We start from the raw sequence: 26,701 nt of genomic DNA, 5'->3' as shown, positions 1-26,701 counted from the left end.
TTCCCCTCCAAGTCACTCACCACCCTGACTTGGAAATATATCGGCCGTTCCTTCACTGTCGCTGGAGCAACATCCTGGAACTCCCTCCCTAACAGCACAGTGGGTGTACCTACACCTCAGGGACTGCATTAGTTCAAGAAGGCAGCTCACCACCACCTCCTGAAGGGCAATTAGGGATGGGCAATAAATGCTGGACTAACCAGGGATGCCCACATCCCATAAATGAATAATAATAAAAAACTCTCGAGGTACCCGAGGCTTTGGGATTTATTCCCTTCACCACGGAGAGGTCGGGCGAGCGCTGTTTGATCTCCACAAACGGGGACTAAGTGGAACGGCACTTGTGGGGTCTGCCAGCAGATTGGAGGCCCTCAGCTGCATGCCCTTTGGGCAGGGTGGTGCCCTGGCACTGCTGGTGCCACCTGGGCACCCTGACACTGTCAGCATGGCACCTTGGCAGTGCCACACGGGTGCCAGCCTGGTACTGCCAAGGTGCCCAGGTGGCACTGCCAGCAGGCATGGCCACCCTCCAGGGTGCCAGCTTGGCCGTGCCAAGCTGAACGGCAGCTCAATGGCACAGTGGTTAGCATTGCTGCCTATGGCGCTGAGGACCCGGGTTCAATCCCGGCCCTGGGTCACTGTCTGTGTGGAGTTTGCACATTCTCCCTGTGCCTGCGTGGGTTTCACCCCCACAAACCCAAAGAGGTGCAGGGTAGGGGGATTGGCCACATTAATTTGCCCCTTAATTGGAAAAATGAATTGGGTACTTAAATTTTTTAAAAAAAGGTGCCGAGCTGGTATTTATTGCATGCACGTAATCGGGCTGGGGCTGCCCTGAGTGGATGTTGCGCGGGGGGCGGGGGTCGCTTAGTTCAGCTGGGGGTCGCGTTGGGGGCGCCATGGCGTCCCGATCTCTCGCTACACTGGGGTGGTCCGGCGAGTGGAGCTCCCCCGGTGTACAAAATGGGGCTATGTGCAGCCCCGGCCATGCGCTCCCCGCTGAGGCCCCTTATACAACGTGTGTCGCGCTGAATAGCTTTTGTGTTTCTCAATGCTTCGAGCGCCGCGAAACATGCGACTAAACACGCTCGCTCGGGGACCTTGTTCCCAATTAGTTGAATTGCACCCATAGTCTCGTGTGGAGCACGTTTAGCCAGCTGTTTCCCGGTGCTCACAACACCGAGAAAACTCATGTCCCGCCCTGCGTCAGGTGCGATGCGGCCGGTAGATAGCGGCCGGAATTTCTCTGTTCCCTGTATCCAGCTCACTTGCAAAACTGGTGGTTAAACCAACACCCTGAGCGAAGGCAGCAGTCATATTCCCCACACCCAGTCCGCTTTCCACCAGACTTGGCAGGGTTCAGGTCAGGCCTGTTGTTTCTAAGTATACAGTGTTCTGGGGTATACCAGAAAACACCCTCATATTAAAGCTCTATTTATATTCTGAAGCTGTGATGTGAAACCAAGAGCCTGTGAACACTGGGGAGATAACCATAGCAGTGTGATTATTTAAATCAGTAATGATCGAGTGTTTTAATATGTTCTGCTAAATTGGTCGTATGCACTCTTTGTTATAGTAGTCTTCCACATGTTGGGTAGAATTTTACATTCCACACAGAGGGGTTTATAGGTGAATTCTCTGTAATTTTCCTCTTGGGTGGGCAAGGCCTCAGCCAGCCTGACTGCCTTTGCCTCAATTGAAGCCCTAAAGTGGCCAATTATTGACCACTTCAGGGCTGTTTCCTACCCAGTTCAGTCTGTAGGCTCAGTAGCAGGGAGAAGCTCCTGAAAATGAGCCGTATTCAGGCCTGGGGTGGGAAGGGCATCTCCATCAGCAGCCCCCCACCTCCCCCCCCACCCCACTCCCAGAATGTCTGGCTCTTGCAGATCCTCCCTCCGCCCTCGAACCTCTCCACCCCCACACTCCTCTGCCCATCCTCCTGGGTCTTACCACCTCTTCCCGGCCTGTGACCCCCTGGGCCTGGACTTCCCGGACTCGTGTTCCAGCGACCGCTTGCAGTCTTGGTCCTGTCCATTGGAGCTTCAGTCTGATTGGCCGGCCGGACTCTGTGGCAGGCCTTCCTCCCGACTGAGGGATGGAGGTCCCGGTTAATGCCCATTGAAGCGTTAAATGGCTGTGGGGCTCCAAGGTCTTAGCATCCTTCTTAAAGCGCATGTGGCCCAGAGTTGAACACAGTCCTCCAGCTTGAGAGGGTTAATAGTGCCAGGAAGTGAGTCACGTGAATGTTTGTCTTGTAAGTGCGGTTTTGTGTGAGACAGCCAGAACTGTATCTGTCCTTGTCAATTGGTGTTTCCCAGTTGCGGTAAGTCTTATCAGACAGTGTCACTTCCTTATCAGCTTGGTGCCTTTACTTCTCCTTAAACCCAATTATCTTTTGACATGGTTAAGGTTATTTCAAGACTTTACTATGTAATCAGGCAGAAAATACCCATTTGTTTTGGTCACCTTGGTTTTCTGCTTAGACCTTTGGTTAAGTTGTCCTGGGAAAGAAATTGCTGGGGTTTCCAAAAATTAAGGCAAGTCTTTAAATTTCCTGAGGTATTCCAATTTGAAGTGAGTGGAGCATGCAATGATCTCGTTCCATGTGCAGAATACACAAACAACCACAACTGTTACATCCCAAAGAATGGAAGACTTTGTACTTCTATAGCACCTGGCACAACCTCAGGACATCCCAAAGCGTTTTCCAGCCAATGCTGTCCTTCTAAAGCGTTTTTAAAAATTCATTCAAGTTTCCATGGGCCAGCATTTATTGTCCGTCCCTAGTTACCCTTGAACTGAGTGGTTGCTCTATTTTCAGAGGGCATCTTAATCAGAATCGAGCACATTGCTGTGGGTTTGGAGTCACATGTCGGCCAGACGGGGTGAGGACGGCAGATTTCCTTTCCAAAACCAGATGGGGTTTTACAACAATCGACAATGGTTTCATAGTCCCCATTAGACTTTGAAAATTCCAGATTTTCTTTTTTTTTTAAAATAAATTTTAGGGTACCCAATTATTATTTTTTTCCAATTAAGGGGCAATTTAGCCGGGCCAATCCACCTACCCGGCACATCTTTGGGTTGTGGGGGTGAAACCCACGCAGATGCAGGGAGAATGTGCAAACTCCACACGGACCGTGACCCAGGGCCGGGATTCGAGCCCGTGTCCTCAGCGCCGCAGTCCCAGTGCTAACCACTGCGCCACATGCCGCCTAATTCCAGATTTTCATTGAATTCAACTTCAACCATTCACAGTGGTGGGGTTCGAACCTGGGTCCCTGGAGCTTTACCCTGGATCTCCGGATTACTATTCCAGTGACAAGACCACAACATCAATGCCTCCCCCTATGTAGTGCAGTTACTGTTGTAACGTGGGAAACAGTACACCATATTTGTGCAGAGTGAGATCCCACAGCGAGATAACAGCCAGATATTCTTTTAATTAGTGATGCTGAGGGATGGATATTGGCCAGGTCAATCGGGATGACATCCCCTCCTGTTCTTGCAATAGCATCATGGGATCTTTGACGCCACTTCAGATGGCAGACGGGTTTGGTTTAACGTCACGTCCAAAAGCCCACGCCTCTGAGAGTGCAGCACTCCCTCAGTACTGTGCTGGGAGCGCCTGCATAAATTATGCGCCCAAGTCTGTTATGGGACTGGAACCCACAACAAAAGTGCTAACCACTGCACGCTGGCTGAAAACTCCAGATCACTCTACCACATTAGTCTTATTCTTTCTCAGCGGTGATGTGCGACACTGATGTGGGCTGGCTTTCAAATGGACACAACGGAACGCAAACCACTATTGAAGAAGAGTAGGGAGCTCTCCTCAACGTCCGGGGCCTAGTGATAATATTACTGAGCTATTAATCCAGAGGCCTGAACTAATAGAGCGATGAGCTAAAATCCACCCCCTCTCCCACAAGGCACCTGGGGAATGTTTTTTGAAATTTAGAGTACCCAATTATTTTTTCCAATTAAGGGGCAATTTAGCACGGCCAATCCACCTACACTGCACATCTTTGTGCTGTGGGGGCGAAACCCACGCAGACACGGGGAGAATGTGCAAACTCCACACGGACAGTGAGCCAGGGCCGAGATTTGGACCCGGGTCCTCAGCGCTGCAGTGCTAACCACTGTGCCGCATGCCACCTGGCAGCTGGGGAAGTTAAATTGAATTCATAAAGTTGGAATAAAATGGCAGTCAAGAAACTACTCTGTGCCAGACTGGGCAGCACGGCAGCACAGTGCTTAGCAGCTTGGTTTACTGTCTGTGCGGAGTCTGCACCTTCTCCCTGCCCTAGAGAGACCTGCAGTGGTTCAAGAAGGCAGCTCTTTTGCACCTTATCGAGGGTCATTAGGAATGGACAATAAATGCTCCCCCAGCCAGCGACGTACACATTACAGAGAATGAACCAACAAGGACATTTGGTTATTTATTTTAATGCGGTTTATGGGAGTTTACAGTGAGCAAATTGACTGCTTTGTTTCACAAAGTCCAATAAAGCCAGAAGTATTCTGTGATTTTTAGATAAAGTTCCTTTTGGTACAACATAAGTAATTGGAGACAAAGTGAAGGATTTTGGTTTTGTGGCGGTGGGTGAGAGGCGATGATATTCTGTCTTTTGACATCGTGTTATTTCTTCAAAGCTGACGTCACATGAGTTTAATTATTTATCGGGGTTGGGGGGGGGGTTCCTTGAGGATAATTTGTTTCTGGCTGGAGAGGAACGACACAGTATTAGTTAGCACGGGGTTCTTGAACAAACCTCGGAGCCAGCTTTCAGTCAAATGTCACTTTCATTCCCTAACCCTGTTGATCACACGGATATTTGACAGTCCTAAACTTCTGCCGAATGAGATTTGTGGAACTTGTCCGTTCTGAACAGTTTCCCGTAGCCACGCAGAGAACCTTGTACTGCACGTGAGGAAATGCCTGTTGCTGTGGAAGATGAAGTCATAGGAAGAATGGTTTCCTTGTCTAGACTTGCCTTTGGATAATTTCAATAATCGAAAGATTAAAATACGGGAACTTGAAATATCCCTTCCCTCACTTCCCCATCAAAATTGTAAATGTGCGAAGAAGTATTAATTTGAAGAGCGGATAATTTACACATGGAAACACCCTGCCAGCTCAGCTGTGTATCCTCTCATGGTGTGCTCACTCACAGACACCCATTTACAAGCAGGTATGGTCTGGAGCTATGGGTAGTGATGGTAGAGGCTCTGATGTTCTTTCCATCAAATGGCTCAGCAGGAATCTCTCCCGCTTTTACCTTCTGCCATTACCGCGTGTTGGAGGATTTGCGGGTTGATAATCAACTGGTTTGGCCTCGTTATAAATGCACCTTTCTTCACCATTAAGTCCTGAAGTGCGACATGAACCAGATATTCTGGCTCAGAGGCAGCAACATGATCTGCTACACCACAAATCTCCAGAATCCCCCTCAGTACTGACCCTCTGACAGTGCGGCACTCCCTCAGTACTGACCCTCTGACAGTGCAGCACTCCCTCAGTACTGACCCTCTGACAGTGCGGCACTCCCTCAGTACTGACCCTCTGACAGTGCAGCACTCCCTCAGTACTGACCCTCTGACAGTGCAGCACTCCCTCAGTACTGACCCTCTGACAGTGCAGCACTCCCTCAGTACTGACCCTCTGACAGTGCAGCACTCCCTCAGTACTGACCCTCTGACAGTGCAGCACTCCCTCAGTACTGACCCTATGACAGTGCAGCTCTCCCTCAGTACTGACCCTCTGACAGTGCAGCTCTCCCTCAGTACTGACCCTCTGACAGTGCAGCACTCCCTCAATACTGACCCTCTGACAGTGCAGCTCTCCCTCAGTACTGACCCTCTGACAGTGCAGCTCTCCCTCAGTACTGACCCTCTGACAGTGCAGCACTCCCTCAGTACTGACCCTCTGACAGTGCAGCACTCCCTCAGTACTGACCCTCTGACAGTGCAGCTCTCCCTCAGTACTGACCCTCTGACAGTGCGGCACTGCCTCAGTACTGACCCTCTGACAGTGCAGCACTCGCTCAGTACTGACCCTCTGACAGTGCGGCACTCCCTCAGTACTGACCCTCTGACAGTGCGGCACTCCCTCAGTACTGACCCTCTGACAGTGCGGCACTCCCTCAGTACTGACCCTCTGACAGTGCGGCACTCCCTCAGTACTGATCCTCTGACAGTGCAGCACTCCCTCAGTACTGACCCTCTGACAGTGCAGCACTTCCTCAGTACTGACCCTCTGACAGTGCAGCACTCCCTCAGTACTGACCCTCTGACAGTGCGGTACTCCCTCAGTACTGACCCTCTGACAGTGCAGCTCTCCCTCAGTACTGACCCTCTGACAGTGCGGCACTCCCACAGTACTGACCCTCTGACAGTGCGGCACTCCCTCAGTACTGACCCTCTGACAGTGCAGCTCTCCCTCAGTACTGACCCTCTGACAGTGCGGCACTCCCACAGTACTGACCCTCTGACAGTGCGGCACTGCCTCAGTACTGACCCTCTGACAGTGCGGCACTCGCTCAGTACTGACCCTCTGACAGTGCGGCACTCCCTCAGTACTGACCCTCTGACAGTGCGGCACTCCCTCAGTACTGACCCTCTGACAGTGCGGCACTCCCTCAGTACTGACCCTCTGACAGTGCGGCACTCCCTCAGTACTGACCCTCTGACAGTGCGGCACTCCCTCAGTACTGACCCTCTGACAGTGCAGCACTCCCTCAGTACTGACCCTCTGACAGTGCAGCACTTCCTCAGTACTGACCCTCTGACAGTGCAGCACTCCCTCAGTACTGACCCTCTGACAGTGCGGCACTCCCTCAGTACTGACCCTCTGACAGTGCGGCACTCCCTCAGTACTGATCCTCTGACAGTGCAGCACTCCCTCAGTACTGACCCTCTGACAGTGCAGCACTCCCTCAGTACTGACCCTCTGACAGTGCAGCACTTCCTCAGTACTGACCCTCTGACAGTGCAGCACTCCCTCAGTACTGACCCTCTGACAGTGCAGCTCTCCCTCAGTACTGACCCTCTGACAGTGCAGCACTCCCTCAGTACTGACCCTATGACAGTGCAGCTCTCCCTCAGTACTGACCCTCTGACAGTGCAGCTCTCCCTCAGTACTGACCCTCTGACAGTGCAGCACTCCCTCTGTACTGACCCTCTGACAGTGCGGCACTGCCTCAGTACTGACCCTCTGACAGTGCGGCACTCCCTCAGTACTGACCCTCTGACAGTGCAGCTCTCCCTCAGTACTGACCCTCTGACAGTGCGGCGCTCCCTCAGTACTGACCCTCTGACAGTGCAGCACTCCCTCAGTACTGACCCTCTGACAGTGCGGCACTCCCTCAGTACTGACCCTCTGACAGTGCAGCACTCCCTCAGTACTGACCCTCTGACAGTGCAGCACTCCCTCAGTACTGACCCTCTGACAGGGCAGCACTCCCTCAGTACTGACCCTCTGACAGTGCGGCACTCCCTCAGTACTGACCCTCTGACAGTGCAGCACTCCCTCAGTACTGACCCTCTGACAGTGCGGCAGTCCCTCAGTACTGACCCTCTGACAGTGCGGCACTCCCTCAGTACTGACCCTCTGACAGTGCGGCACTCCCTCAGTACTGACCCTCTGACAGTGCAGCACTCCCTCAGTACTGACCCTCTGACAGTGCAGCACTCCCTCAGTACTGACCCTCTGACAGTGCAGCACTCCCTCAGTACTGACCCTCTGACAGTGCGGCAGTCCCTCAGTACTGACCCTCTGACAGTGCGGCACTCCCTCAGTACTGACCCTCTGACAGTGAGGTACTCCCTCAGTACTGACCCTCTGACAGTGCGGTACTCCCTCAGTGCTGACCCTCTGACAGTGCGGCACTCACTCAGTACTGACTCTCTGACAGTTCAGCACTCCCTCAGTACTGACCCTATGACAGTGCGGCACTCCCTCAGTACTGACCCTCTGACAGTGCGGCATTCCCTCAGTACTGAACCTCTGACAGTGCGGCACTCCCTCAGTACTGACCCTCTGACAGTGCAGTACTCCCTCAGTACTGACCCTCTGACAGTGCAACACTCCCTCAGTACTGACCCTCTGACAGTGCGGCACTCACTCAGTACTGACTCTCTGACAGTGCAGCACTCCCTCAGTACTGACCCTCTGACAGTGCAGCACTCCCTCAGTACTGACTCTCTGACAGTGCAGCACTCCCTCAGTACTGACCCTCTGACAGTGCAGCACTCCCTCAGTAGTGACCCTTTGACAGTGCGGCACTCCCTCAGTACTGACTCTCTAACAGTGCAGCACTCCCTCAGTACTGACCCTCTGACAGTGCAGCACTCCCTCAGTACTGACCCTCTGACAGTGCAGCACTCCCTCAGTACTGACCCTCTAACAGTGCAGCACTCCCTCAGTACTGACCCTCTGACAGTGTAGCACTCCCTCAGTACTGACCCTCTGACAGTGCAGCACTGCCTCAGTACTGACCCTCTGACAGTGTAGCACTCCCTCAGTACTGACCCTCTGACAGTGCAGCACTGCCTCAGTACTGACCCTCTGACAGTGTAGCACTCCCTCAGTACTGACCCTCTGACAGTGCGGCACTCCCTCAGTACTGACCCTCTGACAGTGCAGCACTCCCTCAGTACGGACCCTCTGACAGTGCGGCGTTCCTCAGTACTGACCCACTGACAGTGCGGCACTCCCTCAGTACTGGCGTACTGACTGGCCCCAGATTCTCAGGATTGCAGAGTGACCCATGGTACACACGGCTGCCACTGTTCGGCAGTGGTGGAGGGCTTGAATGTTTGTGGAAGGGGGAGCAATCAAGCAGGGCTGCTTTGTCCTGGATGGTGTTGAGCTTCTTGAGTGTTGTTGGAGCTGCACTCATCCAGGCAAGTGGAGAGTATTCCATTATTCTCCAGACTTGTGCCTTGTAGATGGTAGACAGGCTTTGGGGGGGGGGGGGGAGGGGGGTGGTCAGGAGGTGAGTTACTCGCTGTAGGATTCCTTGCCTCTGACATGATCTTATTGGATGGTGAAGCAGGGGCGATGGGTCACATGTCACCTGGTACTGCTGTATTTCTGTGCCGACTGGATTACCGTACCGACTGCATATCACCGTACTGACTGTGGATCACCGCACTGACTGTGTATCACCGTACTGACTGTGGATCACCGTACTGACTGTGGATCACCGCACTGACTGTGGATCACCGTACTGACTGTGGATCACCGTACTGACTGTGGATCACCGCACTGACTGTGTATCACCGCACTGACTGTGGATCACCGCACTGACTGTGGATCACCGCACTGACTGTGGATCACCGCACTGACTGTGGATCACCGTACTGACTGTGGATCACCGCACTGACTGTGGATCACTGTGGATCATCGAACTGACTGTGGATCACGGCACTGACTGTGGATCACTGTGGATCACCGCACTGACTGTGGATCACCGCACTGACTGTGGATCACTGTGGATCACCGCACTGACTGTGGATCACCGCACTGACTGTGGATCACTGTGGATCGCCGCACTGACTGTGGATCACTGTGGATCACCGCACTGACTGTGGATCACCGTACTGACTGTGGATCACCGTACTGACTGTGGATCACCGCACTGACTGTGGATCACCGTACTGACTGTGGATCACCGCACTGACTGTGGATCACTGTACTGACTGTGGATCACCGCACTGACTGTGGATCACCGTACTGACTGTGGATCACCGTACTGACTGTGGATCACCGCACTGACTGTGGATCAACTGTGGATCACCGTACTGACTGTGGATCACCGCACTGACTGTGGAACAACTGTGGATCACCGCACTGACTGTGCATCACCGTACTGACTGTGGATCACTGTGGATCATCGCACTGACTGGATCACCGCACTGACTGTGGATCACTGTGGATCACCGCACTGACTGTGGATCACCGCACTGACTGTGGATCACTGTGGATCATCGCACTGACTGTGGATCACCGCACTGACTGTGGATCACCGCACTGGCTGTGGATCACCGCACTGACTGTGGATCACTGTGGATTACCGCACTGACTGTGGATCACCGCACTGACTGTGGATCACCGCACTGACTGTGGATCACGGTACTGACTATGGATCACCGCACTGACTGTGGATCACCGCACTGACTGTGGATCACGGTACTGACTGTGGATCACCGCACTGACTGTGGATCACCGCACTGACTGTGGATCACCGCACTGACTGTGGATCACCGCACTGACTGTGGATCACCGTACTGACTGTGTATCACCGCACTGACTGTGTATCACCGTACTGACTGTGGATCACCGCACTGACTGTGTATCACCGTACTGACTGTGGATCACCGTACTGACTGTGTATCACCGCACTGACTGTGTATCACCGTACTGACTGTGGATCACCGCACTGACTGTGTATCACCGTACTGACTGTGGATCACCGCACTGACTGTGTATCACCGTACTGACTGTGTATCACCGCACTGACTGTGTATCACCGTACTGACTGTGGATCACCGCACTGACTGTGTATCACCGTACTGACTGTGGATCACCGTACTGACTGTGTATCACCGCACTGACTGTGTATCACCGTACTGACTGTGGATCACCGCACTGACTGTGTATCACCGTACTGACTGTGGATCACCGTACTGACTGTGTATCACCGCACTGACTGTGTATCACCGCACTGACTGTGTATCACCGTACTGACTGTGGATCACCGCACTGACTGTGTATCACCGTACTGACTGTGTATCACCGCACTGACTGTGTATCACCGTACTGACTGTGGATCACCGTACTGACTGTGTATCACCGCACTGACTGTGTATCACCGTACTGACTGTGGATCACCGCACTGACTGTGTATCACCGTACTGACTGTGGATCACCGCACTGACTGTGTATCACCGTACTGACTGTGGATCACCGCACTGACTGTGTATCACCGTACTGACTGTGTATCACCGCACTGACTGTGTATCACCGTACTGACTGTGGATCACCGCACTGACTGTGTATCACCGTACTGACTGTGGATCACCGTACTGACTGTGTATCACCGCACTGACTGTGTATCACCGTACTGACTGTGTATCACCGTACTGACTGTGGATCACCGCACTGACTGTGTATCACCGCACTGACTGTGGATCACCGTACTGACTGTGTATCACCGCACTGACTGTGGATCACCGCACTGACTGTGTATCACCGTACTGATTGTGGATCACCGCACTGACTGTGTATCACCGTACTGACTGTGGATCACCGCACTGACTGTGTATCACCGCACTGACTGTGGATCACCGTACTGACTGTGGATCACCGCACTGACTGTGTATCACCGTACTGACTGTGGATCACCGCACTGACTGTGTATCACCGCACTGACTGTGGATCACCGCACTGACTGTGGATCACCGCACTGACTGTTCATCACCGTACTGACTGTGGATCACCGCACTGACTGTGGATCACCGCACTGACTGTCGATCACCGCACTGACTGTGGATCACCGTACTGACTGTGGATCACTGTGGATCACCGCACTGACTGTGGATCACTGTGGATCACCGCACTGACTGTGGATCACCGCACTGACTGTGGATCACCGCACTGACTGTGGAACAACTGTGGATCACCGCACTGACTGTGCATCACCGTACTGACTGTGGATCACTGTGGATCATCGCACTGACTGGATCACCGCACTGACTGTGGATCACTGTGGATCACCGCACTGGCTGTGGATCACCGCACTGACTGTGGATCACTGTGGATCATCGCACTGACTGTGGATCACCGCACTGACTGTTGATCACCGCACTGACTGTGGATCACCGCACTGACTGTGGATCACTGTGGATCACCGCACTGACTGTGGATCACCGCACTGACTGTGGATCACTGTGGATCATCGCACTGACTGTGGGTCACCGCACTGACTGTGGATCACGGTACTGACTATGGATCACCGCACTGACTGTGGATCACCGCACTGACTGTGGATCACCGCACTGACTGTGGATCACCGCACTGACTGGATCACGGTACTGACTGTGGATCAGCGCACTGACTGTGGATCACCGCACTGACTGTGGATCACCGCACTGACTGTGGATCACCGCACTGACTGTGGATCACCGCACTGACTGGATCACGGTACTGACTGTGTATCACCGCACTGACTGTGTCTCACCGTACTGACTGTGGATCACCGCACTGACTGTGTATCACCGCACTGACTGTGTATCACCGCACTGACTGTGGATCACCGCACTGACTGTGGATCACCGCACTGACTGTGTATCACCGCACTGACTGTGGATCACCGCACTGACTGTGGATCACCGCACTGACTGTGTATCACCGCACTGACTGTGTATCACCGCACTGACTGTGTATCACCGCACTGACTGTGGATCACCGCACTGACTGTGGATCACCGCACTGACTGTGTATCACCGCACTGACTGTGGATCACCGCATTGACTGTGGATCACCGCACTGACTGTGGATCACCGCACTGACTGTGTATCACCGCACTGACTGTGGATCACCGCACTGACTGTGGATCACCGCACTGACTGTGTATCACCGCACTGACTGTGGATCACCGCACTGACTGTGGATCACCGCACTGACTGTGGATCACGGTACTGACTGTGGATCACCGCACTGACTGTGGATCACCGTACTGACTGTGTATCACCGCACTGACTGTGTATCACCGTACTGACTGTGGATCACCGCACTGACTGTGGATCACCGCACTGACTGTGGATCACGGTACTGACTGTGTATCACCGTACTGACTGTGGATCACCGCACTGACTGTGGATCACCGCACTGACTGTGTATCACCGTACTGACTGTGGATCACCGCACTGACTGTGTATCACCGTACTGACTGTGGATCACCGTACTGACTGTGTATCACCGCACTGACTGTGTATCACCGTACTGACTGTGGATCACCGCACTGACTGTGTATCACCGTACTGACTGTGGATCACCGCACTGACTGTGTATCACCGTACTGACTGTGGATCACCGCACTGACTGTGTATCACCGTACTGACTGTGGATCACCGTACTGACTGTGTATCACCGCACTGACTGTGGATCACCGCACTGACTGTGTATCACTGTACTGACTGTGGATCACCGTACTGACTGTGTATCACCGCACTGACTGTGTATCACCGTACTGACTGTGGATCACCGCACTGACTGTGTATCACCGTACTGACTGTGGATCACCGTACTGACTGTGTATCACCGCACTGACTGTGTATCACCGTACTGACTGTGGATCACCGCACTGACTGTGTATCACCATACTGACTGTGGATCACCGCACTGACTGTGTATCACCGTACTGACTGTGGATCACCGTACTGACTGTGTATCACGGTACTGACTATGGATCACCGCACTGACTGTGTATCACCGTACTGACTGTGGATCACCGCACTGACTGTGTATCACCGCACTGACTGTGGATCACCGTACTGACTGTGTATCACCGTACTGACTGTGTATCACCGTACTGACTGTGGATCACCGCACTGACTGTGTATCACCGCACTGACTGTGGATCACCGTACTGACTGTGTATCACCGCACTGACTGTGGATCACCGCACTGACTGTGTATCCCGTACTGACTGTGGATCACCGCACTGACTGTGTATCACCGTACTGACTGTGTATCACCGTACTGACTGTGGATCACCGTACTGACTGTGTATCACCGCATTGACTGTGTATCACCGTACTGACTGTGGATCACCGCACTGACTGTGTATCACCGCACTGACTGTGGATCACCGCACTGACTGTGTATCACCGCACTGACTGTGGATCACCGCACTGACTGTGTATCACCGCATTGACTGTGCATCACCGTACTGACTGTGGATCACCGCACTGACTGTGTATCACCGCATTGACTGTGCATCACCGCACTGACTGTGGATCACCGCACTGACTGTGGATCACCGCACTGACTGGATCACGGTACTGACTGTGGGTCACCGTACTGACTGTGTATCACCGCACTGACTGTGTATCACCGTACTGACTGTGGATCACCGCACTGACTGTGTATCACCGTACTGACTGTGGATCACCGCACTGACTGTGTATCACCGCACTGACTGTGGATCACCGCACTGACTGTGGATCACCGCACTGACTGTTCATCACCGTACTGACTGTGGATCACCACACTGACTGTGGATCAACGCACTGACTGTGGATCACCGCACTGACTGTGGATCACCGTACTGACTGTGGATCACTGTGGATCACCGCACTGACTGTGGATCACCGCACTGACTGTGGATCACCGCACTGACTGTGTATCACCGTACTGACTGTGGATCACCGCACTGACTGTGTATCACCGTACTGACTGTGGATCACCGTACTGACTGTGGATCACCGTACTGACTGTGGATCACTGTGGATCACCGCACTGACTGTGGATCACCGCACTGACTGTGGATCACCGCACTGACTGTGTATCACCGCACTGACTGTGTATCACCGCACTGACTGTGGATCACCGCACTGACTGTGTATCACCGTACTGACTGTGGATCACCGCACTGACTGTGTATCACCGTACTGACTGTGTATCACCGTACTGACTGTGGATCACGGTACTGACTGTGGATCACCGCACTGACTGTGTATCACCGTACTGACTGTGTATCACCGCACCGACTGTGGATCACCGTACCGACTGTGGATCACCGTACCGACTGTGGATCACCGCACTGACTGTGGATCACCATACCGACTGTGGATCACCGCACTGACTGTGGATCACCGTACTGACTGTGGATCACCGCACTGACTGTGGATCACTGTGGATCACCGCACTGACTGTGGATTACCGCACTGACTGTGGATCACCGTACTGACTGTGGATCACCGCACTGACTGTGGATCACCGTACTGACTGTGGATCACCGCACTGACTGTGTATCACCGTACTGACTGTGGATCACCGCACTGACTGTGTATCACCGCACTGACTGTGTATCACCGTACTGACTGTGTATCACCGCACTGACTGTGTATCACCGTACTGACTGTGGATCACCGCACTGACTGTGTATCACCGCACTGACTGTGTATCACCGTACTGACTGTGGATCACCGCACTGACTGTGGATCACTGTGGATCACCGTATTGACTGTGGATCACCGTACTGACTGTGTATCACCACACTGACTGTGGATCACTGTGGATCACCGCACTGACTGTGCATCACCGTACTGACTGTGGGTCACCGTACTGACTGTGCATCACCGTACTGACTGTGGATCACCGTACTGACTGTGTATCACCACACTGACTGTGGATCACTGTGGATCACCGCACTGACTGTGTATCACCGTACTGACTGTGGATCACCGTACTGACTGTGTATCACCACACTGTCTGTGGATCACTGTGGATCACCGCACTGACTGTGCATCACCGCACTGACTGTGCATCACCGCACTGACTGTGCATCACCGTACTGACTGTGGGTCACCGTACTGACTGTGGGTCACCGTACTGACTGCATCACCGTACTGACTGTGTATCACCGCACTGACTGTGGGTCACCGCACTGACTGTGTATCACCGCACTGACTGTGTATCACCGTACTGACTGTGGATCATCGCACTGACTGTGGGTCACCGCACTGACTGTGGATCACCGCACTGACTGTGTATCACCGCACTGACTGTGTATCACCGTACTGACTGTGGATCATCGCACTGACTGTGGGTCACCGCACTGACTGTGGATCACCGCACTGACTGTGGATCACCGCACTGACTGTGTATCACCGTACTGACTGTGCATCACCGTACTGACTGTGGGTCACCGTACTGACTGTGGGTCACCGTACTGACTGCATCACCGTACTGACTGTGTATCACCGCACTGACTGTGGGTCACCGCACTGACTGTGTATCACCGCACTGACTGTGTATCACCGTACTGACTGTGGATCATCGCACTGACTGTGGGTCACCGCACTGACTGTGGATCACCGCACTGACTGTGGGTCACCGCACTGACTGTGGATCACCGCACTGACTGGATCACCGCACTGACTGTGGATCACCGCACTGACTGTGGATCACCGCACTGACTGTGGATCACCGCACTGACTGTGGATCACCGCACTGACTGTGGATCACCGCACCGACTGTGGATCACCGTACTGACTGTGTATCACTGTACTGACTGTGGATCACCGTACTGACTGTGGATCACCGCACTGACTGGATCACCGCACTGACTGTGGATCACCGCACTGACTGTGGATCACCGCACTGACTGTGGATCACCGCACTGACTGTGGATCACCGCACTGACTGTGGATCACCGCACCGACTGTGGATCACCGTACTGACTGTGTATCACTGTACTGACTGTGGGTCACCGCACTGACTGGATCACCGCATTGACTGTGCATCACCGCATTGACTGTGGATCAACTGTGTATCACCGCACTGACTGTGTATCACCGCACTGACTGTGGATCATCGCACTGACTGTGGATCACCGTACTGACTGTGTATCACTGTACTGACTGTGGATCACCGTACTGACTGTGTATCACCGCACTGACTGTGTATCACCGTACTGACTGTGGATCACCGTACTGACTGTGGATCACCGCACTGACTGTGTATCACCGCACTGACTGTGGATCACCGTACTGACTGTGGATCACCGCACTGACTGTGTATCACCGCACTGACTGTGGATCACCGTACTGACTGTGGATCATCGCACTGACTGTGTATCACCGTACTGACTGTGGATCACCGTACTGACTGTGGATCACCGCACTGACTGTGTATCACCGCACTGACTGTGGATCACCGTACCGACTGTGGATCACCGTACCGACTGTGGATCACCGCACTGACTGTGGATCACCGCACTGACTGTGGATCACCATACCGACTGTGGATCACCGCACTGACTGTGGATCACCGTACTGACTGTGGATCACCGCACTGACTGTGGATCACTGTGGATCACCGCACTGACTGTGGATTACCGCACTGACTGTGGATCACCGTACTGACTGTGGATCACCGCACTGACTGTGGATCACCGTACTGACTGTGGATCACCGCACTGACTGTGTATCACCGTACTGACTGTGGATCACCGCACTGACTGTGTATCACCGCACTGACTGTGTATCACCGTACTGACTGTGTATCACCGCACTGACTGTGTATCACCGTACTGACTGTGGATCACCGCACTGACTGTGTATCACCGCACTGACTGTGTATCACCGTACTGACTGTGGATCACCGCACTGACTGTGGATCACTGTGGATCACCGTATTGACTGTGGATCACCGTACTGACTGTGGGTCACCGTACTGACTGTGCATCACCGTACTGACTGTGGATCACCGTACTGACTGTGTATCACCACACTGACTGTGGATCACTGTGGATCACCGCACTGACTGTGTATCACCGTACTGACTGTGGATCACCGTACTGACTGTGTATCACCACACTGTCTGTGGATCACTGTGGATCACCGCACTGACTGTGCATCACCGCACTGACTGTGCATCACCGCACTGACTGTGCATCACCGTACTGACTGTGGGTCACCGTACTGACTGTGGGTCACCGTACTGACTGCATCACCGTACTGACTGTGTATCACCGCACTGACTGTGGGTCACCGCACTGACTGTGTATCACCGCACTGACTGTGTATCACCGTACTGACTGTGGATCATCGCACTGACTGTGGGTCACCGCACTGACTGTGGATCACCGCACTGACTGTGTATCACCGTACTGACTGTGGATCACCGCACTGACTGTGGGTCACCGCACTGACTGTGGATCACCGCACTGACTGGATCACCGCACTGACTGTGGATCACCGCACTGACTGTGGATCACCGCACTGACTGTGGATCACCGCACTGACTGTGGATCACCGCACTGACTGTGGATCATCGCACTGACTGTGGGTCACCGCACTGACTGGATCACCGCATTGACTGTGCATCACCGCACTGACTGTGGATCAACTGTGTATCACCGCACTGACTGTGTATCACCGCACTGACTGTGGATCATCGCACTGACTGTGGATCACCGTACTGACTGTGTATCACTGTACTGACTGTGGATCACCGTACTGACTGTGTATCACCGCACTGACTGTGTATCACCGTACTGACTGTGGATCACCGTACTGACTGTGGATCACCGCACTGACTGTGTATCACCGCACTGACTGTGGATCACCGTACTGACTGTGGATCACCGCACTGACTGTGTATCACCGCACTGACTGTGGATCACCGTACTGACTGTGGATCATCGCACTGACTGTGGATCACCGTACTGACTGTGTATCACCGTACTGACTGTGGATCACCGCACTGACTGTGGATCACCGTACTGACTGTGTATCACCGCACTGACTGTGGATCACCGCACTGACTGTGGGTCACCGCACTGACTGTGGATCACCGCACTGACTGGATCACCGCACTGACTGTGGATCACCGCACTGACTGTGGATCATCGCACTGACTGTGGGTCACCGCACTGACTGTGTATCACCGTACTGACTGTGGATCACCACACTGTCTGTGCATCACCGTACTGACTGTGGATCATCGCACTGACTGTGGGTCACCGCACTGACTGGATCACCGCACTGACTGTGGGTCACCGCACTGACTGTGTATCACCGCATTGACTGTGCATCACCGTACTGACTGTGTATCACCGCATTGACTGTGCATCACCGTACTGACTGTGGATCACCACACTGACTGTGGATCACCGTACTGACTGTGTATCACCGCATTGACTGTGCATCACCGTACTGACTGTGGATCACCACACTGTCTGTGCATCACCGTACTGACTGTGGATCATCGCACTGACTGTGGGTCACCGCACTGACTGTGGGTCACCGTACTGACTGTGTATCACCGCATTGACTGTGCATCACCGTACTGACTGTGGATCACCACACTGTCTGTGCATCACCGTACTGACTGTGGATCATCGCACTGACTGTGGGTCACCGCACTGACTGGATCACCGCACTGACTGTGGATCACCGCACTGTCTGTGCATCACCGTACTGACTGTGGATCATCGCACTGACTGTGGGTCACCGCACTGACTGGATCACCGCACTGACTGGATCACCGCACTGACTGTGTATCACCGTACTGACTGTGGATCACCGCACTGACTGTGTATCACCGTACTGACTGTGGATCACCGTACTGACTGTGGGTCACCGCACTGACTGGATCACCGTACCAACTTTCTCTTTTTTGCACCGTCTCACTCTCTCTCTCTGTCACTCCCAGTCTCTCCCCCTCTCTCTCCAGTATATCATGGTGCAGACACACACTGATGGACACACAGCAAGACCAATCAACACACACAACACCGCAGCCAATCACCAGTGAGAGCACACTCACTATAAAGACAGGGGGCATTAGAGTTCCCGCTCATTCGAGATGCAGCCTCCTACAAGGACAGAGCTTACAGCTTCCAGCACAGGTCCTCACCATGTGCTGAGTGCATAGACTGGTTCGGACAGGCATAGGTCTTTAGTTTAATCTAGCATCGTGTTAACCCACAGTGAAAGTATGTTCAACAGTTTCTAACTTAATAAAATAGTGTTGTACTATTTTAAGTGTTGGTGGCCTGTATGTGTTCCACGGATCCAGAGCACCCAACACATCATGATACCAGGAGTTGAGGGATGTTAGAACTTCTTAGACCTACCTGCAAGTGATCTGCCTTCCACCAGCGTACAGCCATCCTGCAAAACGGACAGCGTCCGCCCGCCGCCGCCGCTCCGCATCACCGGTAACCTAGGGGCCAACTGGAAGATATTCAAACAACGCTTCCAGCTCTACCTTGAAGCCATAGACCGGGAAGCTCCCTCAGACACCAGGAAGATCGCTCTCTTCCTATCCACGGCCGGGGACCATGCCATCCACATTTTCAATTCTCTCACCTTTCTGATGGTGAAGATAAATCAAAATTCAAGACGATCCTCCTCAAGTTTGACACTCACTGCGACATCGAGGTGAATGAAAGTTTCAAGCGCTCTGTATTCTAACAGCGTTTGCACGGTAAGGATGAACCTTTCCAGTCCTTTCTCACCCACCTCCGCATCCTTGCGCAGTCCTGTAATTACGGGCCCACCTCCGACTCCATGATACGCGACCAGATTGTTTTCGGTGTTCAGTCGGACCCCCTACGCCAGCAGCTCCTCAAGGTAAAGCAGCTCACCCTAGCGACCGCCATCGAGACCTGCGTGCTACACAAGCACGCCACTGGTCGGTATTCCCACATCCAAGCGGCTGAAATGGCGCGGCAAGGCCCCCACGAGGCAGAACGGGTCCAAGCAATCGAGCAACTCCAGGGCCTCTGCCTGGATGAGGGCGGCCATTTTGCGCGCTTTTTGCGGACTCCCTCGCTTGTGCGCACCGAACGAGGGGACGGTGACGTCGACGAACGTATTGCGCAGGCGCGCACCATGTACGACCGCACCGCGCATGCGCAGTGGCGCAGCGAATGTACTGACGCTACAACGTGCGGCAACTGTGGCTCTGCCCACTTAAAGCGGCAATGCCCTGCCAAATCCCGACAATGCCTGCGATGTGGCAAACTTGGCCACTATGCTGCTTTATGCAGATCAGCTCGACCTGCCAATTCGTATCGCTCCGGCCAGACTCGCAGGAATGTCCGGGCCATTCAACCCACGGTCACCGAGCCCGAATCAGACCTGCTACCCAACACTGACACCGAGGACCCGAAGGCGCCTTTTCGAGTCGGTATCGTGACAAAAAACAGAGTGTCCCCGAAGCAAAGAATCCAGCCTCTATCAGTATACAGCATCGATCCAGACGATGAGTGGTGTGCCACCCTGATGGTCAACCGGTCCCAAATACGATTCCGCCTGGACACTGGTGCCTCCGCCAATCTCATTGCGCGGTCTGACCTCCAAAGCCTTCGTGTCAAACCAGCCATTCTCCCATCAGCCTGCCAGCTATTAGATTATAATGGCAATGCCATTGCTGCCAGCGGCTCGTGTCAGCTCAAAGTGACGCACAGGTCACGCAAAGCCATCCTTCCCTTTGAAATCGTGAGCTCCTTGAAAGCCTCCCTGCTTGGCGCGCAGGCATGCAAGCTGTTGAACCTAGTTCAGAGAGTTCACTCTCTCGCTCCTGCTGACACGTCTGCCTTTCAGGACACCGACTTCAGGGCACAGCTCGACGCCATTATCAACCAGTACTACGAAGTCTTCGAGGGCATGGGCACGCTCCCGTACACCTACAAGATTTTATTAAAACCGAATGCCACGCCTGTGGTGCACACACCTCGCAGGGTGCCTCAAGCAGCAGCTGCAGGACTTCCAGAACCAAGGAGTGATTTCCAAAGTCACGGAACCGACCGGCTGGGTCAGTTCCATGGTATGTGTAAAAATGCCTTCCGGCGAATTGAGAATTTGCATTGATGCCAAGGATCTAAATCGCAATATCATGAGGGAGCATTATCCAATTCCCAAGCGTGAAGAGCTCACTTGTGAGATGGCTCGCGCCAAGCTCTTCACCAAACTCGACACCTCAAAAGGATTCTGGCAAATCCAGCTCGATAAATCCAGCAGGAAACTTTGCACTTTTAATACCCCCCTTTGGCAGATATTGTTACAACAGGATGCCGTTCGGGATCATATCTGCTTCAGAAGTGTTCCATAGGATTATGGAACAAATGATGGAAGGCATTGAAGGTGTTCGCGTCTATGTCGACGACATAATCATTTGGTCCACCATCTAACATTGTACATGTCAGTCGCCTCCAGCGCGTATTCAGACGTATACATGAGCATAGCCTCCGCCTCAACAGGGCCAAATGCTCTTTTGGTCAGACGGAACTCAAGTTCCTCGGGGACCACATCTCCCAGTTGGGTGTGCGGCCGGATGCGGACAAGGTGGCTGCCATCACAGCTATGAAAACACCAGAGGACAAGAAGGTGGTCCTCCGATTTCTGGGCATGGTCGATTTCTTAGGGAAATTCATCCCTAACCTCGCCTCTCATACCACGGCTCTCAGGAACCTGGGGTGAAATTCTCCCCCAACGGCGCGATGTCCGCCGACTGGCGCCAAAGACGGCGCCAATCAGACGGGCATCACGCCGGCCCAAAGGTGCGGAATGCTCCGCATCTTTGGCGGCCTAGCCCCAACATTGAGGGGCTAGGCCGACGCCGGAGGGACTTCCGCCCCGCCAGCTGGCGGAAATGGCGTTTGTTGCCCCGCCAGCTGGCGCGGAAATGCGGCGCATGCGCGGGAGCGTCAGCGGCCGCCGACAGTTTCCCGGCGCATGCGCGGGAGCGTCAGCGGCCGTTGAAAGTTTCCCGCGCATGCGCAGTGGGGAGAGTCTCTTCCGCCTCCGCCATGGTGGAGGCCGTGGCGGAGGCGGAAGGGAAAGAGTGCCCCCACGGCACAGGCCTGCCCGCGGATCGGTGGGCCCCGATCGCGGGCCAGGCCACCGTGGGGGCACCCCCCGGGGTCAGATCGCCCCGCGCCCCCCCCCCCCAGGACCCCGGAGCCCGCCCACGCCGCCTGGTCCTGCCAGTAAATACCAGGTTTGATTTACGTCGGCGGGACAGGCAATTTCTGGGCGGGACTTCGGCCCATCCGGTCCGGAGAATTGAACGGGGGGTCCCGCCAACCGGCGCGGCCCGATTCCCGCCCCCGCCCAATCTCCGGTACCGGAGACTTCGGCGGGGGCGGGGGGCGGGATTCACGGCGGCCAACGGCCATGCTCCGACCCGGCGGGGGGTCGGAGAATGACGCCCCTGGTCAGGAAGACGACAGACTTCCAATGGCTCCCTGCCCACGAGCGCGAATGGAGAGACTTCAAAGCAAAACTGACCACGGCCTCGGTCTTAGCTTTCTTTGATCCAGCAAAGGAGACCAAAATTTCGACCGATGCCAGCCAATCCGGCATTGGGGCAGTGCTCTTTCAACGTGATGAGGCTTCATCATGGGCCCCCGTTGCATATGCATCATGCGCCATGACCCCCACGGATCAGCGCTACGCGCAGATAGAAAAGGAGTGCCTGGGCCTTCTGACCGGTGTGGTTAAATTTCACAATTATGTGTACGGACTTCCTCAATTCACCGTCGAGACCGACCATCGCCCGCTGGTCAATATAATACAGAAAGACTTGAACGACATGACGCCTCGCCTCCAGCGTATTCTTCTCAAGCTCCGGCGATATGACTTCTAGCTGGTATACACCCCAGGCAAAGACCTAATCATTGCCGACGCTCTCTCCAGGGCAGTCAACACTCCATGTGACCCAGCGGGATTTGTCTGCCAGGTTGACTCCCATGTGACATTCGCGGCCTCCAATCTACCTGCCACGGATGAACGCCTCGTCCAAATTCGCCGTGAGATGGCGGCTGACCCCTTGCTACAGCGTGTCATGCGCCACCTAACAGACGGGTGGCTCAAGGGCCAATGCCCGCAGTTCTATTATAGTAATCTAAAGGTAATTTATCATGGCCAATCCACCTAACCTGCACCTCTTTGGACTGTGGGAGGAAACCGGAGCACCCGGAGGAAACCCACGCACACACGGGGAGGACATGCAGACTCCGCACAGACAGTGACCCAGCGGGGAATTGAACCTGGGAGCCTGGCGATGTGAAGCCACAGTGCTATCCACTGTGCTACCGTGCTCCCCTAATGTTTCTTTATAACACTTTATAATTAACTGGTGGATTTCTGTACACAGACACTTAGCTGGATAGATTAAGCTTTCAATTCACCTATAAATGAGATGTGCCTGCTTCTAATTTACACTGAAGTAGGCATGATTAACAGTGTCACATTGTTAAACCACATAAGATATTTCATCAGGCTGAGTTTATAAATTGACAATCCCATTGCTGAGTTTTACCGCCTGGGATTGTGTGTTGAAGTGTCAGAGGGGTGAAATTCAGCACATTTTGTTACAGGGATGGTGTTCCACGAGTGTCAATTCATAAAACCTGTCCTTGGGTTTACTGAAAATCTATTTAAAACCCAGTTGGAAAATCGTATCGCAGACTCTGAGCGCGATTCTCCCATCGGGAGTCTAAGTGCCGACGCCGGAGTGAAAACCGGAGTGTTTCACTCCGGTGCGGAGCCCGCTCCCAGCCCCCTATTCTCCTGCCCCCGGGGGGCTAGGAGCGGCGTTGAGTCATTTACGCGCTCCGGGCATTGGCGCCGCGTAAATGACGTGGCCGGTGGCGCGTAAATGGCATCATCCGTGCATGCGCGGTTGCCGTCCTCCCCGCGGCCGCCCCGCAAGAAGATGGCGGATGGATCTTGCGGGGCGGCGGAAGAAAGGAGGTCCTCCTTTAGAGAGGCCGGCCCTTCGATCGGTGGGCACCGATCGCGGGCCAGACCCCATTTGAGGCCCCCCCCAGTGCAGGAACCCCCCCCCCCCATAGGCCGCCCCCCCAGCGTTCCCGCGCAGTTCCCGCTGGCAGCGACCAGGTGTGGACGGCGCCGGCGGGAACCCGTCGTATTTGGCCGGCCGCTCGGCCCATCCTGGCCGGCAAATCGCCGCTCGCCCGTTACAAACGGCGAGTGCCGATTCTCCCAGCGGCCAGCCGTGATTCTCGCCGCGCCGGTTTGGCGGGGGGGGGGAATCGGGTGCGTGTGCCGGGGCGGCGTGGCGGGACACGCGTGATGCCCCGGCGATTCTTCCACCCGGCGTGGGGGGGGGGAGAATTCCACCCCCTGACTTAGTCAGATACAAGGTGATCATCACGGCAGGATGACCATCTCACACCTTAAGATAGGATAATCAAAATTTGCGGTTGCTTTAAAATAGGCAATACAGTTGTTGACCTCTGGAGCATACAACAACAAGTTGCATTTTTATAGTGCCATTAATGCAATAAAGTATCCCAAGATGCTTAACTAGAATGTTATCAACAAAGACCTTTGACGTTGACTCACTCAAGGAGGTGCCAGAACAAATGGCCAGAAGCTCAGTCAATGAGCTCGGTTTTAAGGAGCATCTAAAAGTAGAATAGAGAGGGAAAGAAGCAAGAGGGAATTCTAGAACTTGATTCCTGAACAATTGAAGGCTCGGCCACCAATGGTGGAGCCGTTAAATTCGGGGATGCATACGAGGTTAGAATTGGACAAATGTGGACATTTCAGAGACTTTGCAGGGCTGGAGTAGGGCACAGACATAGGGGCAAGGCCTCAGTGAAAATGTACAATATTTATGCTCGGTGTTTAACCAAGGCCGGGGGGGGGGGTCGGTTTAGCTCAGTGGGCTGGGCAGCTGGTTCGTGATGCAGAGCGAAGCCAACAGCGTGGGTTCAATTCCCGTACCGGCTGAGGTTCCGTCTTGTCAACCTTGCCTGAGGTGTGGTGACCCTCAGGTTAAATCACCACCAGTCAGCTCTCCCCCCCCCCCCCCCCCCCCCCCCCCCAAAGGGGAAAGCAGCCTTTGATCATCTGGGACCATGGCAACTTTACTTACTATTTTTTTTTTAGAAAATATTTTATTGAAGCATTTGTAATTTTAACTTTACTTACTATTGTCACTTGGCCGAATTATACAAAGAATTGAAGAACTGTAAGTAGGAGTCTTTAGGTGAAAAAGGTCGGTGCTCCTTGAGATACTGAACTGAAGAATTGAGGATCAAAACAGCAACTTGCATTAATATCACGGCTTCAGTGTAATGAATCAACCCAAGGTGCTCCGCAGGAACACTATCAAACAGATTTTCACACTCAGGCACATAAGGAGATGTTAGGACGGGTGACAAAGTGCATGGTCAAAGAGGCAGTTTTACAGAGAAGAAAGAGGCAGCGAAATTTAGGGCAGGAATTCTTGAGCTTGGGCTCCAGGCAGATGAAGGCACGGCCATCAAAGATGGAGCGATGGAAATTGTCGAAAAATACTTAATAGATAAACAGCTCCTACCGTTGGAGACTCCAGAGGGAAGTGGGGGCAATTAGGGATGGACAACAGATGTTGATCTTGACAACCCCACCCCCCCCGACATCCAATAAAATAATAATTAAAAAAAAAATCCAATCCTGGATAGTAAAGGAGTTGAAAAATTGACAAGAACAGGAAAATATGTGAAATTCTGCTGGCAAGGAGTCCGAGACCTATTGAGAAGACAGAGGGCGTGTTTCTCCACGGCGCCCTGTTCGCTGGTGGCGGGATTCTATATTCCCGCAGCGTGCCAATGGGATTTCCCATTGTAGCCCCCCCCCCGCCCACACTGCTGGGAAACCGGCGAGCGGGAAAAGTGAATCGCAACGACGGGACAATTCCGGGCAGAATGAGATGTGTGAACAAACCCGTTTTCGTGCCTGATGAAGACGAGAGGGATCTGTTCAACCAGAACAGGGTCAATCATGTAACGAATTCAATAGGAAATAAATCAACTAAATAGACCCATTACTCCGTGGTTTCAAATATGTACAGAATTTATTGGATGGAAGGTGGAGGTGAACTATATTCCTCCCCTGCCCTACAAACCTACAAATAAAAATGTTGATACTTGATCAGGAGATT

The 26,701-nt window shown here is 53.5% G+C and overlaps 1 protein-coding gene across 1 annotated transcript in view; it reads left to right on the top strand.

Annotated features, from left to right (window-relative positions):
- Positions 1-26,701, top strand: part of rasa3 (RAS p21 protein activator 3) — a 270,301-nt gene that overhangs the window by 42,291 nt on the left and 201,309 nt on the right. The gene's annotated exons all lie outside the window — the stretch shown is intronic.

This window comes from Scyliorhinus torazame, chromosome 15, assembly GCF_047496885.1.
Source record: "Scyliorhinus torazame isolate Kashiwa2021f chromosome 15, sScyTor2.1, whole genome shotgun sequence".
Lineage (NCBI taxonomy): Eukaryota > Metazoa > Chordata > Chondrichthyes > Carcharhiniformes > Scyliorhinidae > Scyliorhinus > Scyliorhinus torazame.
The sequence above is the reverse complement of the archived record's forward strand: the minus strand, read 5'-3'. Positions and strand labels throughout refer to the sequence as shown.